Genomic DNA, 16,626 nt, shown 5'->3' on the forward strand with positions numbered 1-16,626 from the left:
TTGCTCATTCAAAACTGCCCTAGTAAAAACGACGCTACACCTCACGGCTGCACGGTTACCCATACCCTCGGCAGTATAGTCGTTCCGCCGACAAGTAACATTATAACAACAATAACCATTACTTTTAGCACTAACCGTGGCACGATGCAATCACGCCTGCCTCTGGCCAGTCAACTGTCCAGGCGGTCCCTAACCACTTGGGGCGCTACTTTACTTATATCCCTTCAATCGTTCTACTCAGGACGAAGAAAAGGAGGAAACTAACCACGACAGTTCATAGTCGACAGTTGAGTTTTCCAGTTGACTAGCAGATCAATAAAGGAATTCACTCTCTCGAGCTCCCTAACTACTTTGGTACGTTTAGCCTCGTACCGGGAACAAACATAAAGGACATGTTCCGCGGTTTCATCGATCCTATAGTCCGGTCACAAGCCTGAATCAGCGAAACCAAACCTAACAAACTATTCCTAAATGCACCGTGACCTGAAAGGAATTGAGTTGTGTACAGATTAGGAGAGAGATGATGAAGAGAGCAAGAGTGAAGAGGAATTTTTTAACTTTTATTTCACCAGTCATCCACATCCTCCTTTTTTAAGTCATATAATTTAAATTACTATCAGCATATGTGAAGGAAGTGCATTGCATCCTCCAACAACTAGGGCGTCCAAGAGGCGCATTCCTGCTAGGCCGGAAGGCGCTAGGGCCGAAAGGCCTTCAGTGGACGGTCTGAAGGAGAATCACGCCAGGAGAATTAAGGAAATACGCGGGTATTTTCCCAAGGTCAGCACGAGCAAAGCTTTCAGTCTGGTCTATAGGATCGTAACATAATCCAGAACTTCTGACCACCGCAAGGTATTACTTCAGAGGATGATATTTATGAATGTAAATTGAAGTATAGTCTTGTATAATCTCAGGTCGACCGTTCCTGAGATGTATGGTTAATTGAAATCCAACCACCAAAGATTAACCGTATCCACAATCTAGTATTCAAATCCATATAAAAGTAAATCCCTTTACTAGGATTTGAAGTTTGAAGATCTGATTTTAAAAATAATAACATATGGAAAGCTTTAAAATGAACAAATATTAATCTCAAATAAATTTGTTTAAAAGTGCGAGTTTTTAAACCTTTGATTTGTTCCGCATCCGAATGTCTAATCCCGACAATAGATCACATGCGATCTAGTGATACATCTAGTCCAATTCCTAAGTTCTAAAATCTTTATAAGTTAATAATTTTAAAATTAAATTGATCATTTTAAAATTATATTACATTTCTCCTATCGTTGATAATGCATTTTTACTTAAGTGCAATAATCGTCTGGGAAAATTCTCTTTTTCTCTCTAGTGATCATTTGACTACTAGGAAAGAAACTGTTAAATAGAAATAAAGGTAATTATAGTCTTTTTCACGTCACAGACCGTAATAGAAAAAAACTAGGATAAATAGAATATAGAGTTAAATTAACCTTCCACTACTTTGTGTTAAGAGAGTAGTATGCACCTTTTTAGTAGTAAATGCACCGTCTACGTTGCCTTTGTTAAGTATTAGAAATTTATTTATGGAAAACTATAAAGTAAATAATTTACCAGATTAATCAAGCCTTTTTAACAAAATTGTTTTCTTAAATTTTCAAAAATCCAAGAAAATAGTTGTTTCCTTTTCTTTTATGCTTTATTTAGTTTTATATATAACATTACAAAATAAATAATTCTACCACATTATTTATTTATTTTTCATTTTATTTCTTTGGTAAAATTTTTAAAATTACATTTATTGTGATTGTGCAGCGTGTAATTTTAAAAGAGTTATGCATAAATTATCATAAAAAAATTCTTGTTTTGTAATGCATAAAAACGGATAATAAAAATCAAGGTGACTTCAAGGTCACCTTGATAAAAATTACCTAATACTAGTTGAAAAAAAACCGTTTTAAGGGTTTAAACGTACCGGTGCTTTATTTCGTCACGGATGGCTGTAAATGATCATTGAGTGAAGAAAAATATCCGAATTTTTTTTTTTTTAATAAAAAAATGATTAGATTAAGTCTCGCAAGGTCACTGTTAATTTAAAAGAAATATTAAAAGTAAAGAAAATTACATTGTACGTGGTAGTAATTTATGCAGCCGTCTATAATTATTATGAATATAATATAGAATAATAGTAATAGTTTAGTTTCTTTCCTTTTATTTAAGATTGCAACACTTTTTACCACTTTTTAGAATCGTAGATTTCTATAGCGAATACTATGAATTAAAAACCTTTATTTAAAAAAATATATCAGTAGATTTTATTTTTTTTAAGTCAATCATTTTAAGTGGTAATTAATTTGCTAAATCCTCTATTGATTCAATATTGGTCCTATTGATTACAAATAAAAGTAACCGAAATTTCAGTTTTATTCTTACTAGTATAAGACAAAAAGCGTAACGTAATCTACAACATAAAATGGCTTTCTCTTACGTAATTCACTATACTGTTTCCTTCTGCTATGACTTTACCTAGATATAAAAGAAGTAACAAAAAAAAAGTTTTTCTTTATAATCAATAATGATATTATTCGCTTATTCACTGATCTTCCTGGAGGAGAGGTAGCGCCTCTGTCCTTATCACATAAATGCTGGGTTTGTATCCCAGTCAGGTTTGGTATTTTTCATACGTTACAAATATTTAATCTCTTTATTTGCTGTAATTGTGTGATTAGGCTATAGTTGGTTAAAAAAACTGACAACACAGTTGTTTCTGATGCACAGCATACACACATAACTTAATTAAATATCTATCATTTTAATCAAATATAATATTTTTTTATTTATTTAATTCAATTTTCTAACTAAAGCGCACGCGTATACCGTATTTAATTCGCACGGATGTGGTGATACTAGCGGCGACGGTCGGTACTAACTAAATTAATTATTTAATTCTGACTCTCACCTGTGTTCTCACAACGTAGCTGACGACTTCAACAGAATTTTTTGTATAGGAATGCGATTTTGAAAAAAAGGTTTTTTTCAAATATTGTTAATTTTTAATTATCAACAAATGTACCTAAGAAAGATATGACCTTAATTAAGCGATACCTCGTGATACTGGGAGTGATCTTATTGTACAGCCTCACCCTCTTGACCTTTTAAGTTGATAATTTAATGGCATCAATGTCCCATAGATAGAAATAATCTGACCAAATTTGATCCAAATTGGTCCATTAGTTCTGGAGTTATATGATGATGTAGAGGCCAACACCAAACACACACACGCACACGCGCGCGTAATACGAAGAACAACATCCGGGAAAGTTCCATTTGGTTTTTTGGGTTCCTTAGGTGTCAAAACGTCAAGATCCGGTGAAAACCGCGTATCTCCATACTGGGCCGATTACAATACTTTTTTTTTGGAACTATGACGCTATCTAGACGGGAAAATAACACTGATTTCTCTGAAAACTTTCCTCATTTAACCATAGAAAACAATTTTTTCATTAAATATTTAAAAAAAATATAAGTAGCACACGAATTTTTACAGCAATAAATTAAGAAGGTACATAAGGATGCTACAGGTATGAAGTTTCTTACTTGCTGACTGTCTATAGAACAATAATTCAATCTGTATAAAGTTATGAAATTATAGCTTGGAATAAAACTAAAACGTGTAAAATATTTGCAAATTTCCCAACATATTCTGTAGTATTAACAAACTGAACTCTAAAATCTTTCCTGATCGCCTATACATTAGATTTCATAACATACGTAAAACCTACGCTTTAAAAAATCTGACTTACCTGGCAAAACATAATCCCAGCTTCCAATCCCAACTTCTTTCACCGTTAGTACTATCTTTAAGGCTTTTAACATGAGTATCCAAAACTAGACTCAAGATAGCAGCATAATGCTATGTATACTGTTACTTAAAACACTTGGGACAAAAGCTGTAGAATATTCACGATTGAATAAAGGCTATAGGACAATAGACAACATTGCCGAACAAGGTTAAATTATAATTCAACTCTGAGGTATTTCGAGACAGGAAAAGTACCAAACTAATTGTTCACAATTAAACAGATAGATAAATAATAGGGTCTTGGTTAAAGCTAAAGCTTAAAAACACCCTAATTAGATTTTGTCAGAGGAGATAAATATTAAAAAACAGGACTACAAAAAAAACATTGCTCTTTAATAAGATAATTACTAATGTAGGATATTAATTAAAGATCGCACGAGTGATAAATTTGTGTATAGCGTAATTTTTTCAAATATTTAAATTTATTTATACTCATTTATATAACCTATATAACCTCTCCGCAACGTAAGGATTCCAACGCGGGGTCATACATCTAAATCGGTGTAGCCGTTAAGCTGCTACTGTGCAACAAACATACATACACCGTAAACATATTACACTCCTTTTTGGGTAATTGTGTAATAAATCTATTAATATAGTTTTATCTAAGAATGTGCTTTCACATTAATCTCTACTAATAGACGTAACAGTAAATTTGTATGCTATGCCGGGTTAAATGAGGTTCATATCTGAGTATAACAGTTAATCATTGTTGTGATTTTGTTCCATCGTGATTTCGCAAATTACTAGCAAATAACCTTTGAATTTTGAAAATCGGACGATAGTTTGCACAGATATTATTAAGAGCATTCCATTGTACCTTCTAAAACTGCGTCTCAGGAGCAGCCCGTTTGTTAACAATTGATGATTGGTCTAGCCTCGTACGAGGTCTTTTTTTTTCGTTTAGCCTCCGGAACAACCGTAAGGTACTACTTCAGAAGATGAATCAGTATGGTATGTATGAGTGTAAATGAAGTGTAGTCTTATACAGTCTCAGTTCGACCATTTCTGAGTTGTGTGCTTAATTAAAACCCAACCACCAAAGAACACCGACCGATATCCACGATCTAGTATTCAAATCCGTATGAAAGTAACTTGCCTTTACTAGGATTTGAACTTTAGAACTTTCGACTTCGAAAACAGCTGATTTGCGATGACGAGTTTACTCCTAGACCAACCCAGTGGGTTAGCCTGGTACGAGTTGCTCGCATCACTTCACCACTCTAGCTTCACACGCAGTCCCAATGGAAAGCCCATTATTATTAAAAAGAATTTTTTTTTAACGTAAATTTAATTTTATTATTTTTGTAATATTATCCAATCAATTAATTCGAATCATTCAGTTCAAACCCAGCTCACACAGTAGTAGAAGTAAACAGTTCACTAATTCACAGTTCATTAATTCAGTTCATTAAAGTTTGTGCTTCAACCGGTTTGATTTTCAATCAGTATATATAAAATTAATCTCTAAATTTTTTATCGAGAATCGACTTAAACAAATAAACACATTGCTTTGTAAACAAAGTTTTGTATTCATTAATCTTAAATTCTATGTACACTATTTACGCAATTTCTCACCTGTAAACAAAGAAACGACATTTAAAGTTTGTTCTTTGTTGTGTCGATTTCTTTTTAACAAACTTTGTAAATTAATTTATTTTCACTTTATATCACACACGAATACATTCAAAACCTTAGCCCCCTCTACCGTGTAAGCCGGTCACTACTCAACGCACAGCGCGGCAAATTCAATATTAAAGAAAGTTAGTTTCTTTCCATATGCATACTATATATATATATATATATATATATATAGATGTATTTAGTAGAGATCTGCTGGTTGAAGCGCAAACATTAATGAATTATATACTAGTATGTATATATATATATATATATATATATATATATATATATATATATATACGTTGTTTTTCTTAGTTTTGGTTTAGGTGTGAATATACGTATATTTTTATATAGCATATGACACTACCGGTAACGTAAGGATTCCAACGTGGTGTCATACATCTAAACTGTTGAGCTGCAACGGTGGAAAAACCTACATACATACACGCTTTTTTTTTGTCTTCAGTCTTTTGACAAGTTTGATGCAGCTCTCCAAGATTCCCTACCTAGTGCTAGTCGTTTCATTTCAGTATACCCTCTACATCCTACATCCCTAACAATTAGTTTTACATATTCCAAACGTGACCTCCCTACACAATTTTTTCCTTCTACCTGTCCTTCCAATATTGAAGCGACTATTCCAGATGCCTTAGTTTGTGGCCTATAAGTCTGTCTCTTCTTTTAACTAAGTTAACTGCTTCTTTCTTCATCTATTTGCCGCCATACCTCTTCATTTGTCACTTTATCCACCCATCTGATTTTTAACATTCTCCTATAGCACCACATTTCAAAAGCTTCTAATCTTTTCTTCTCAGATACTCCGATTGTCCAAGTTTCACTTCCATATAAAGCGACACTCCAAACATATACTTTCAAAAATCTTTTCCTGACGTTTAAATTAATTTTTGATGTAAACAAATTATATTTCTTACTGAAGGCTCGTTTCGCTTGTGCTATTTGGCATTTTATATCGCTCCTGCATCGTCCATCTTTAGTAATTCTACTTCCCAAATAACAAAATTCTTCTACCTTCATAATCTTTTCTCCTCCTATTTTCACATTCAGTGGTCCATCTTTGTTATTTCTACTACATTTTATTACATTACTTTCGTTTTGTTCTTGTTTATTTTCATGCGATAGTTCTTGCGTAGGACTTCATCTATGCCGTTCATTGTTTCTTCTAAATCCTTTTTACTCTCGGCTAGAATTTCTATATCATCAGCAAATCGTAGCATCTTTATCTTTTCACCTTGTACTGTTACTCCGAATCTAAATTGTTCATTAACATCATTAACTGCTAATTCCATGTAAAGATTAAAAAGAAACGGAGATAGGGAACATCCTTGTCGGACTCTTTCTTATTACGGCTTCTTTCTTATGTTCTTCAATTATTACTGTTGCTGTTTGGTTCCTGTACATGTTAGCAATTGTTCTTCTATCTCTGTATTTGAACCCTAATTTTTTTTAAATGCTGAACATTTTATTCCAGTCTACGTTATCGAATGCCTTTTCTAGGTCTATAAACGCTAAGTATGTTGGCTTGTTTTTCTTTAATCTTCCTTCTACTATTAATCTGAGGCCTAAAATTGCATTCATACACGCATACGTTCTAAATACATTACACTCCTTTTTGGGCAGTCGTGTAAATATACAACAATACTGATACATGCTAACATAAAAAAACCAATGCTGCAGACTCCTCCTTTCCCGTCCCGTGAATTTTTTTTTGCGGGGGAATAACATTTAAGAGATGAAAAAAGAGTTTAATTAACTAAAGCCTTTGTATAGTTACTCTTTGATGTTTTTATTGCTGGTTTTTGAACAAATTTCTTTATTAATTAAATTGAAGTTATATTTTTCTATGAAATCACAAAAAAAGGGTTCCATTGATTTTAAAAGGATTTACCTACGACTTCTGATCTGTTAATGAATTTTAATCAATCAAGGAACGGAAATCAATAAAATTTATAAGAGAAATTGAACGAGATAATAAAAAATTAGTTGCGCGTAGAAGAGAATACCATTGACAGTTGAGATACTAGGAATTGGTTGCAAGTTTTATATCCTTAACGAATGTTTATCTATTTGGTGGTTGTACATTTACTCTAATAGGTTTATTTTTTCTTTAGCTTAATATATTTAATCAAATCAGAACTATTAATACTTCTATTATTACTGCAAATCATTAAAACGAAATATAATTATTAATAATATGCAGCCAGATTTTGTAGAGTAATCATACTACTTCGTAATAAGATAATAAGAGGAAAGAATTATTAGTTGATGAGGTTTATAACAAGGAATGATTTGATTAAAAGCACAAAAAGTGATGCAAATAGAAAACTAGTTTCCTCCAAGTTGCATAGTTTGAGTATAACTAATGTTGTCTTGTTAATAATATAAAAATTTCCTTGAAAATTGCAAATTTATGACAAATATGGAGCTAAAAGAAAGAGAAATATGAACAATTATAACATAAAAAAGGAAGTTCAGAACTTTCAGAATCAAAATAAAATTTACGCTGAAATTATACATTAATCTAAATACGTTTCATTCATTTTATTAAACCAACAATGTGTATTTTTTACTAATATTTTTAATAATTTTGAAATTATTATTTTTCATGGTTATTCCAAGATAATCATTAAGATTTAAAATTAAAAAATAGTTTCACAGATAAATTAATGTGAATTTTAATAGGAGTATCTGGTCCTTTTTCGATAAGCGGATACTACTTTTTTTTTCAAAAAATACCCCGATACTTTTTTTGTATTTTAATAACCAAATTAACCACCTAAACATACGTTTTTATTAAAATAACCCAATAACCATTTTTAGTTAGATTTCATAAGAAAGCTACCTATTGCAATGAGTACCATGATTCGACTTCCGGAAAATTTCGACGTATCTTCGCGTTTCACATCCCTCAGACACCAAAACCACCGTTAGTTCAAAAGTTTATGTATATAAACTTTATATATATATATGATATATAACTTTATATTTCACTTTCTTGTGGACACGACAACTGCCGTAATTTTTGCCAATCTCTTTTAAATTGGTACATAAAATATATCGACCCAAAATCTCGATAGAGTTCGTTAATAGGCAAAATCGGACCATGGTGATAGAAATGGCGGGGACTTTTAAAAAAAAGACATATCGCTATAACTATCTAATTAAGTAAAATATCGAATTAGTTTAAAGTTCCTACTACTCTTTGGATCAGGGCCTAAAACTTATATTAGTAAAGTTTTTTGATATCACCAACCATTGGCCCAGTGGGTGGAAAAAATTGGGTTTCAAAGGCAAAAAAATCGTACCTCCCTTAATAGGCACAGTATCGAATCGGTTTAAAGTGGTCGTTAGTCTTCTAAACATTATCTAAAACAATTTTTGATATGACCAACCCTTACGGCAAGGGATGACAAAATATTGCTGGAAGTATAAGATGATGGGCTTATTGTATGCTAAACATATGAAATTTTTTTCACATGCAACCATTGTCGTATTGAGTAAATTTGAAGTTTTTCTTAACTTTAAGGTGGAAATATTTTTTATCCTCTACTTAGCACCGGTGAAATCTACCTCCCGGCCACCTTCTGGCGATTCGAAAGGGTTTTTTAAAAAATATGAAATCCTATTTTAATACCTCGTTCTTCTTGTATTCAATTTAAGATTAAGTAACGCATTTGGTAGCAGTGATTCAAAACTTATCAGTGATTATCATAATATGATTTTGAAGTGAAAAATAAGCCAATTTTTTTTTCTTTTTTTATTGATTGCACCGTCTATTACTTTCTAATTATGATATATTACATATTTTAATATTTACCATATAAGGTACAAGGATTGTTCAATAATTAAAGAGACATATAGCAATAGTAGAAAAATTATTAAATAGAATAAACTGCAACTGTTCGATGTTCAAATCAGAAAATAACAGCTGTTCGAAAATGATTTCTTTTTAATCATAACCTCTTTTATTTATTTAAAAATACCGGCCGAACTTAAAACATGTACCTGGAAGTAGAGCTAAGTCCTTATATTTTCTGAAGGTGTAAAACGAAATTCACTCGCAGATATTAAACAGTTTTGTAAAAAGTGTATAAACAGCGAGAATTTTTAATAGCTGGCTTAAACAGTTTAAATCGGACAGAGTAGAATAAAGGCATAGTGGAGTAAGTGTCACCGTATTTCATCGTATCGGATTACGGATTGAATTTTTCGTCTGACGTTTTGCAAAGTCGCTTTAATCTTTTTCTTGACTCACCGCTTTGGTCTAGTGGTTAACTTATCGTCGTTAAACGGCTGATTTTTGGAGACGAAGGTTCTAAGATTTAAACCTTAGTAAACATTAGTTTCTTTTATACGAATTTGAATACTAGAAAGTGGGTACCGGTGTATTTTAGTGGTTGGGGTTCAATTAACGACACGTCTCAGTAATTGTCGACCTGAGTCTGTGTAAGACTACATCTTGAGACTACGATCTGTAAAAGACATTTACATACATTTCAACCTCATCTTATTCGGAACTGAGGGGGGTTGCTTATTTTTCACTAACTGAACAGAGAAAATATAAAAACAGCCAATAAAAAGTAAATAAAAACTAAAAAAATCGGTTTTTTATTGAAGTAAAACAAATGAAAAATAAACAGAAAATTGTATTATTCTTTTAGTACCTTTCTTTCCTTTTCCTGTTTAGCCTCCGGTAACTACCGTTCAGATAATACTTCAGAGGATGAATGAGGGTGATATGTATGAGTTGTAAATGAAGTGTAGTCTTTGTACATTCTCAGTTCGACCATTCCTGAGATGTATGGTTAATTGAAACGCAACCACCAAAGAACACCGGTATCCACGATCTAGTATTCAAATCCGGGTAAAAATAACTGGCTTTATTAGGACTTGAACGCTGGAACTCTCGACTTCCAAATCAGCTGATTTTGGGAAGACGCGTTCACCACTAGACCAACCCGGTGGGTTCTTTTTGTACCTAATAAACATTATTCTTACGTAGCAAAACAAATAAATAAAATACATAAAATGATAAATGGTAACAGAATAACAAATCTCAGATAGAGTAATTGTTTGAAATTCCCTCCTTCCCAATGTACATAGCACTCTGTCTGACGTAAGATATTTCCGGTGGCTTTCATGTATTTTTTTTTTTTTTTGCTTTATTAAGAATAATGTTTATTAGGAACAGAAAGAATAATACGATTTTTTGTTTATTTTTTTATTTTTTGCTTCAATAAAAAAACCGATTTTTATTTAGTTCTTACTGGCTGTGTTTACATTAATTTTCTGAAAATTAAATTCTCTACAGGTTTTATTAGCACTAACTCTTCCTCATTTATTGGTCATTTAAGGTTATTGAACTACAAACCTAAAAAATCTGATGTGGACATTGCATGACTCCTTGTACGCTTATTAAGTTACAAATTTTTTGGTGCATTTCATTTAAACATACTTCATTTGAAAGTGAGATACGATCCTCCATTTCTTTAATAAAGTGTACCGTTAAACAATTAAATTGTGGTGGACACCACGTTGTGTCCCACATTTCTGTGGTGTCTGTATTAGCATTATGTTATTATTTTATATATTAATTTTGTTTCACGCCAGTCAGGTAGTTATGTGGTCCAAGTGAGAACGTGTCGGGTCCTTAACCATACACACATCGGTTCGAGTCCGACTTCATATACATATATTATCTTTTAATTATTTTTTTTTTAATTTAAATATATTGATTTATTAATAATTAACCTCTGTAAAAATGTTTGATTTAATTTGCAAAGTACTTAAAATTTTATTTCACTAATAACTTCTGATATTTTTTACTTCCTTGTACGAGTAAAAGAAGTATTGTAATTGCGAAAAATTTCGGTTTTCAGATTTCAACAGAAATATCAATTTTAACCATCCATTAATCCATTTTGACTAGTTTCTATGTGACGTCTGTACGTACGTATGTGCGTATATATTTCGCATAACTCAAAGATTAGCCATATGATATTGAATTTTGGATTTAGGATTGTTGTAACATCTACTTGTGTACCTCCCCTTTTTATTGCAATCGACAGGAAAAAAAGAGTCCAAAAAAGCCCTTGTTTACTTCGTACAAGGAAGTAAAAAATTTGTTTTTCGACACCAAATTTTGTGTTTTATTTTGGATATCTTAAAAACTACTGGAGTTACAGTTCTGAGACCTATTTTATCCTACTTTCCTCCTCAATTTACATAACAAACTACCAACTTTACTTCCTAATTTAAGTCCCAAAAATAGAATATTCTAATTATTCTATTCTATTCTATTATTATTCTATTTATTATAAAAGCTGAAATCCGGGCGGAATCTTTCACTAGTCGTAACCCCAAAACAAAGCGTTTCCGGACATTATTTTTACCAGTAGAACACTTCCTTATAGTTCCTCCGTTTCTTCGTGGGACACTCTCTATAAAGACACAATTTATTACGATTATTTGGAAGAACAATTACAATCAACACTGAATTCTGTTCTGGATACCTGGAAAATAAACGGTAACCCACAACAAGGAGGACGTTTTCTGATTTTCTCAAAAGACCTAATTCTTCTATATGATAATGTCAGCCCCCATACCGTTATAAAGGCACAAAAAAAATTCTGATAAAGTGGTACTGTGGCCATATTCATCTTACCTTCTTGATCTTAATATTAAACCCCTTTTGTTTGTTTGATCCTCTCAAAGAGATTTTAATAGGCTAAAACATGACGGTGAACAATTCTTCACTACTGAAATAACAAAGATTACAGGAAGATACTTCTCTCATCTTTAGCCGCAGAATATGTTAAAACGTAACGGTAGTTTCATTGTCATTGAATAAAAAATAATTTTTCTACAGTCATTTGTCTAAATATTCAATTGCTCTCGAATTTCACAAAAACAAATAAATACATTTTTATTTGCTATATTCTTGTCTATGACAGTCGGGGATGATTATAAGTAGAAATTTAAACTTCTGTTACGACAAAAATGTATAATAAAATACTTTTTTTACAAACGTATGACCACCCTTAGTGACTGGCCTACTGATTTCACGTTGGTGCCAGTTGAGGTGATGGCAGTTTTTTTTGACATTTTGTTACTGTATGATTGTATTTTGGTGTCTACAAAAAAAATTATTTTATTTAAAATATAAATTTTTTCGTAATCTCACCATTGATTTTTTTTCTGTTTAGTCTCCGGGAATCATCCTCAGATATTACTTCAGAGGATGAATGAAAATGATATGTATGAGTATAAGTGAAGTGTAGTCTTGTATAGTCTCAGGTCGACCGGTTCTGAGATGTGTGGTTAATTGAAATGCAACCACAAAAGAACACCCGTGTCCACAATCTAGTATTAAAATCCGTATAAAAAGAACTGCCTTTACTAGGATTTGTATGGCGGGACTCTCTACTTCGAAATCAGCTGATATGCAAAGACGCGTTCACCACTAGACCAACACGGTGGGTTAATCTCACCATTACTAAAAACAATGAACAAAACTACTCTTTCAGTATATGTAAAATACCACCAATCTCAGACACTCTCATTAACATCACATAAAGTCACCCAATTACAGGATAAATTATTTTCTTTTATATATAACCACTAAAAATAACCATATCACCTGACGACTACATAGAAGAATTTATGTCAAAAATAAATCATAAAATGAATATCTGTCAAAAAAGACAAAAATAAATATTACAATACACTTTTACACATAAAGACTTAAAGATAAAATAGCTCACAAATTTAAAAGATCTTGATGCGATCCACCTTCAGAACAAGAAATAAATCATTATCTATTTAACATAAAGAACTGGCAACACAGTTGTGCAAATTTCCCGCCACGCGACTTTTTTGTAATGCACGGCTTACACACAACTTAATTTAAAATATTTATTATTTTGTTTAAATATAATATTTTTTGTTTATTTAATTCAATTATACAACTAAAACGCGCGCGCATACGGTGTTTCATTTGCGCAAGTGTGGCGGTACTAGCGGCCACTTTAAATACTTTTTTACAATTTAAATATTATTCATTCATTTAATTCTACCGTCTTCGGCGGAACTGGCAGCGTTTCAGAAGGCCAGAAGATAGGACTCTTCTTAGTAGGACGGCGCGGAGGCTGCGGAGGTTGTTGAGGGACGAGACATTCAAGGAGTACATAGGAAATGTTTCTCACCTGAATGGGGACGGATGCTCCTTATGGAAGGCTACAAAGGGACCGCAACGATCATCAGGAACGCTCCCCGCCCTACAGAGGAGTACTGGATCGTGGGCGAGGACTGAAAAAGAAAATGCCGATCTGTTTGCTTCACACCTAGAGGTAACGTTCCGACCCCACGATGCAGAAGACCCCGTTGATGTGGATGTTAACGACTACCTTGATAGCCCGATGCCAATCAGCTTCCCGATTAAACCGATCTCTGCAAGGGAGATACTGAAATTAGTCAACGAAGTCCCCAGGCTTTGACTTAGTGACGCACAAAATGCTTGTCATGCTACCCCTTAAAGGCATCGAGTACATCAGGAATCTGTTTAACGCTTTCTGCGGACGTCTTACTTCCCAGCGGAATGGAAGTTGTCGCAGATGACGATGATTTTGAAATCAGGGAGGCCTGCACAGGAAGTTTCTTCTTACAGACCAATTAGCCTATTACCGGTCTTATCTAAATTGTTTGAGAAACTACTACATCACAGGCTTAGGCCAGTGTTGGAAAGTAAGGAGATAATTCCGGACCATCAGTTTGGGTTTAGGTGTGGCCATTCCACAATCGAACAATCCCATAGAGTCATCAGTGGGTGTCTGGAGCAGCAGAAATTCTGCTCGGCGGCGTTCTTAGACATCCAACAGGCCTTTGATAAGGTATGGATACTTGGCTTGCTCTATAAGTTAACGCTACAACTTCCTCAACCCTACTTCCTAGTTTTGCGGAATTATCTTGAGGTGCGTTTTGCTCAGGTGAAATGTAATGACGAGTTTTCAAGGTTCTTTGAGATCGGGTCGGGTGTCCCTCAAGGCTCTGTGCTGGACCCTGTGTTGTATTCCATATTCACTGCGGACATTCCGGTCCTGGATGATTGCATTGTCGCCAAGTTCGCTGATGACACTGCTATCCTGGCCGTTAACGAAAACCCTGGCCTAGTCTCGCAGAACCTACAAATGGCGCTAGATCGTGTCTGCGTGTGGCAGAAAAAGTGGAGGATTAAGGATAATAAAGGTGAGTCGAGGCACGTCACATTTGCCATGTGGAGGGGTGACTGTCCCGGTGTGTATTTCGATGGTGTTTTGATCCCACAAACGGAGACTGTGCGCTATCTGGGACTTCACCTGGATCGGCGTTTGACCTGGAAGTGTCACGTGAGGATGAAGAGGACACAGTTAAACGCAAGGTACAGGGAAATTCATTGGCTGCTACGGAGAAACTTAGGCCTCACGTTATCCAACAAGATCTTAATTTATAAGGCTATCCTGCGCCCAATCTGGACGTACGGTGTAGAATTGTGGGGAACGGCTAGTAATAGTAATGTGGAAATTATACAACGATTTCAGAACAAAGTAGCGAGGGTAATTGCCGAAGCGCCGTGGTTCACGCGGAATGATGAGATTCACGATTATCTGGAGCTACCGTCGGTTCGTGAGATTGCACAACAGCGCAATGTCAAATACCTGCAAAGGCTTGAGAATCATGTACGTCCGACGGTTGAATCGTGCCCATGTACTCGACTTAGGGTCTGCGTAACGGTTTTGAATCTAACACCGTCAAGTTTAGTAGTGTAGTATCTAATTTCTTGTTACTTCTCTTTCTTTTTCTTTTTTATTTGTTATTAATGTTTGTTTTATGGACTATATGGTGCTGAAATTAATGGTTTGTCATTTATGACTGAGCTTGAAATTTCTTATTGGACTTAGTTTACTTGCAACTATTTATTGTGTATTATTTATTTTGGGGGTTCCTTAAGAACTCCCTTATCACGTGCTTTTGTCAGGAAACTTACTTATGCCTCCGCTGGAGAGCCGATTGTAATTATAATTGTTATTGAGCAAAAAAAAATGAAAAATTAATTCTAACGCTGAACTGTGACGTTAAAACATAGAGGACGATTACAACAGCTGTACGTCAGTGCTACACTAGCGCTCCTTGTGGTGAGAGAAGATACTAATGACACATTATACCACTTAGCCCCTAGTTTATTTAAAGCATATTTTGGGGTATGCGTGCGATTTTGCAAAAAATGTTATTTGGAAATATTATTTTTTAATTGTTAACAAATGTACCTGAGAAAAATAAGATCTTAATTAAGTGAAATCTCGAGATACTGAGGGTGACCTTGCTGTACAGCCTCACCCTCTTGACCTTTTAAGTTGAAAATTTAATGGTATCAGTATTCCATACATAGAGTAATCTGCCCAATTTTGACTAAATCTCTCAAATATTTCTGGGGATATAAGGTGATTTACGGTGCGACACATAACACCGAACATACGAACACCCGAAAATTTCCTCTGATTTTTTGAGTTCCTTAGCTGTCAAATCTTCAAGATCCGGTGAAAACCGCATATGCCCAACTTAGACCGATTACCATACTTTCCCTTCTATAGTTATAGCGCTAGGCGGGAAATTGAAAATAAACTGATCAATGTAGAACATTGGTAAAAAAAAATTTGAATCTTTGTTTACAAAATATAATAAACACTTAAAAGTAATGTGGAATCAATCTTTGCTAACCACCTCATAGACACACAAATCTATCACCACTGATAACATCATTGATATTCTACACGAAAAAAAAAGAACTAGATATTCATAAACTTGAATATTATTAAATACATAAACAACAAAAACGTACATATATTATTGTTAACAAAATATACAACCTAAAGAAGTGAAATTTTTTTACCGATGTTTTATTTTTTTCTGTATATATTTTGTACATAAATAGGCTTATAATCTTTGTTCAGTAGATTGAATTTAGTGTATAATGATTTGCTTGTTGTTCTGAAGGTTGGATATTTTGTTAATATGTTCAACAAAAACACACAATATGTTTTTGTTGTTTGTATATATAAAAAACATAATTCAAATCCTACATGCTTTTCGATTCATTTCTTAATAAGTGCTTG

The sequence above is a fragment of the Lycorma delicatula genome, chromosome 1 (assembly GCF_047948215.1).
Source record: "Lycorma delicatula isolate Av1 chromosome 1, ASM4794821v1, whole genome shotgun sequence".
NCBI lineage: Eukaryota > Metazoa > Arthropoda > Insecta > Hemiptera > Fulgoridae > Lycorma > Lycorma delicatula.